Raw genomic sequence first — 3,660 nt, 5'->3', positions numbered from 1 at the left:
GAAGAGTAGACTTCCCATGGTGATTTACACCGACAAATGATGCAAACGGTAGACCATGCTTGCAAAAACACCAACAACAAATGACAGACCCAAGGTTGTCAAAATCGCGAGTCTAGGTAAACTCGTGGAGCTGACCTAGACTCGACTCGTAGACTCGACTCGTAGACTCATACGAGTTTACCTATTATACATTTTTTATAAAAAATATATATATCATGTATAATATATATATTTTCTTAGATATAGACATTCAAACCTAACAATTTCAACATTAAAACACATAATAAATTAACATAATACTACAATTACAAGTTACAACAAGTACTTTGGATCACACATTTAAATCCTTCACAAGTATCTATCTAGTTCAACATAAAACACATAATTACACAATCAAAGGTTCATAAGATACAACCAAAACACAAAAGAAAACAACAAAGCAACAATTAAATTTCTAGTAAACTCTAAAACTCAAATCCTCCAATATCTTCATCTTCTATGGCATCAACATCATCATCTTTACCATCTTCATCAGAAACATCATTTCTTTCAGGCTCAGGTTCAACACGGCCAACAAAATCATCATCATCATTCACATGTTCATCTTCTTCCTCTATTAAATTTTGTTGTGGATCCCCAATAAACTCATTCTCACCTCCCTCACCCATGTTGAATTCATTACTATTCATACCTGGAATAGCAAATTCATTACTATTTGGATCATCATTAGTATTGTCATTCGTTGGCAAGTGAGAATGCTCAACACTTTCAGCAATATTTTCATTAACATCCTCAGTTATCCACTCATCATCAGAATGCACTGCATCAAATTCAAGTTCTGGAGTTTTTCTAATTTGCTTGTCTTTTAACTTCAAATTATACATCACATACACTAAATCATTCATTTTCTTTTGATGCAACCGGTTTCTTCTCTTTGTATGAACCTACAAACATATAGTGCCAATAGTTAATAAATATACAAAAATTAAAATTAAAATAAATAATGAATAGTTCTAAGGAAGTAAGGATTAAGGAATCACCATTTCAAATGCACTCCAATTATGCTCACAACCAGATGAACTACAAGTTAAGCTTAGAACTTGGATAGCAAACTTCTTTAGTTCTGGACAACTATCTCCATAGAAGTCCCACCACTCAACAGGTAGCATGGTCTTCCTACTACTTTTTGCAGTTTCATTACCAAAGAGGCCTCTAGCATAATGAAAGTCAGGAAGCTGTAGACCAACCTTTTTCCTTTCTTCCTAGTTAGGAACCTATTTTTTCAAACAATTATATAGACCAATCTTAATGTCAGCATCATCAACCATGAAATTTGGTTCATAGTGATAATGAGGATTAAGATAATATGCAGCTGCATGCAATGGTCTATGCAATTGACTTTCTCACCTTCCATCAATAATTTCCCATATAGGTTCATAACTAAAAATAACATTGCAAATGAATAAAAATAAGAAAATTAAATAAATAACTGAATATAACAAGAAAACATGGTAACATGATACATTGATAATCAAATATTAAAGCTTTCAATTAGTCAAGACTCAAGATTACCTCTTTTTAACACAACCGAAGTTAGTCTTGATTGTTTCTTTGGCGTTTCTCATGCCTTCAAAGATGAAATCCATGGCTGGTTTTTCATCTGAATCAACCAAGCGAAGGACTGTAATGAGAGGAGCAGCAACCTTGAGGCATATGACAATATTCTTCCATAGCCTACTATCTAAGGCCATGTTTTGGACTCTTATTCCTTCAGGCGTTGATGCAACCTTAGTTGTCTTCCAATTAGTAGAAGTAAACATAGTCATCAACGGTCCTTTATTATCATGAAGACAAGTGAGAGTCAAATAGGCAGTGGCAAGTCTTGTGGCACCTGGCCGAACCAAGTCCTTTCCCTTTGTAAAATTCCTCAACATGTTAATGAGCATACTCCGGGAGTAGATAAAAGTGGTGATTTTTCTTCCCTTTTTTATGGTTGTTTCATGCACCTTTAGATTCTTTTCAAAATCCTCCAATATCAAATCTATGCAGTGTGCAGCACATGGTGTCCAGTACAAACTTTTTCTAGTCTCCATCATTCTTTCTCCAGCCGCCTTATAATTAGCAGCATTATTTGTAACAATTTGGACTACATTCTCTTCACCAACAAATTCTACGGCATCTTCTAGCATTTTGACAACTTTATCCGTTGTTTTTGAGATGTCAGAAGTGTCCAATGAATAAAGGAAATACAATTAAAAACTTAGCCAAATTCTGAGATTGTTGGTATGTGAATTACACTAACTAAACTAACACAGTAACACTAACAATTTAGACTTCAGAGTTTCAGTCAGATATTTTTGAGTTTCAATTCAGACTTCAGAGTTTCAATTCAGATATTTTAGAGTTTTAATTCAGACTTCAGAGTTTCAATTCAGACTTCAGAGTTTCAGTAAACTAAACATAACTACATAAGTACATAACAGAAGCAGAAAACAAAAGAAAAAATATATAATGATAGCATTTGAATATATATGATGTTTTCTCTTCTAAATCTAATCATAAGCACTATCCACACATTTTAACCATGAAGCATGAAGCATGAAGCACAGAAGCAGGCAAGCAGCATCAATTTACTAACTTATTGACGCAACAGCAGTTTAATTTCTTTTTTTCAACATATCAAACGCAGATCAATGCCTTAATAAAATTGCAGAATTGAATAATTGATACCAAAATTGTTAGCATTTGAATTAGTTTAACAAAATTACCTTGGAGATCGACAGAATTGAAGCAGATCGGCAGTGAAGAACAACTAAACAAGGGCGACGAACAGGGGAGGGGAGGCAAACGCAGTGAAGCATAACACGGAGGAGTGCGACGGCCGACGAGAGCAGAACAGGGGCGGTGAACCTTCACTGCGTGGTGGTGGGCTCTAGCGCTCTGCGACTCTGCGTGGTGGTGGGCTCTGGCACTGTGCAACTCTGCGTGGTGGTCCTTCACTGCGTGGTGGTGACCTAGTGGGCTCTGCGACTCTGCTGGGGTGAGCGGTGGGGGATGAGGGATGAGGCGAGGAGAAGCGACAAGGTGAGGGATGAGGGATCTGTCTGGCGTTCAGTAGATGGTGGCGATTAGAAGAAGAGAGTGAGGAGTGAGGCCGGCCGTGAGGGCTTGGTGGAGTCACTGGAGTGTGAGGGACTGAGGGTTTCGAATTAGGGTTACACTTACCGGGTTTGGATTAGCTGTAGGTTTTTTTTTGGGGCCAAAACGACACCGTTTTGGCGAAAATAGGCAACGAATTTAAACTCGCTGACGCGCTAGCAAACTCGCGAGTTTGAGCAAGTTTATCCGAGTCTAGCCGAGTCAACCCGAGTCTACCCAGAAACGAGTTTGTTTTCGAGTCAACTCGATTCCACTACCTAAACTCATAAACTCGTACGAGTTTACGAGTTAACTCGCGAGTTTGACAACCATGGACAAACCCAATAACAAATTAAAAAAAAATTGCTTTTGCGATTGACCCATAAGTAAAAATAGACCTGTTTCTTCTGTAAGTGGTGTCATACGACACCACATCTTCATAATATTCATACAAAACCCTGAACCTTGCATCTACCCAGAGTGCGCCCCTGAACTTGGCATGCATAAAAGAAGTTGGGATTG

At 37.6% G+C, this 3,660-nt stretch overlaps 1 pseudogene; it reads right to left on the bottom strand.

The window, feature by feature from the left end:
- Positions 1-464: 464 nt before the first annotated feature.
- Positions 465-2,189, bottom strand: LOC148554714 (uncharacterized; annotated as a pseudogene).
- Positions 2,190-3,660: the final 1,471 nt, after the last annotated feature.

This window comes from Arachis ipaensis, chromosome B6 (genome assembly GCF_059453495.1).
Source record: "Arachis ipaensis isolate K30076 ecotype BB chromosome B6, ASM5945349v1, whole genome shotgun sequence".
Lineage (NCBI taxonomy): Eukaryota > Viridiplantae > Streptophyta > Magnoliopsida > Fabales > Fabaceae > Arachis > Arachis ipaensis.
Note: the sequence above shows the minus strand (reverse complement) of the source record. Positions and strands in the feature narration are given on the sequence as shown.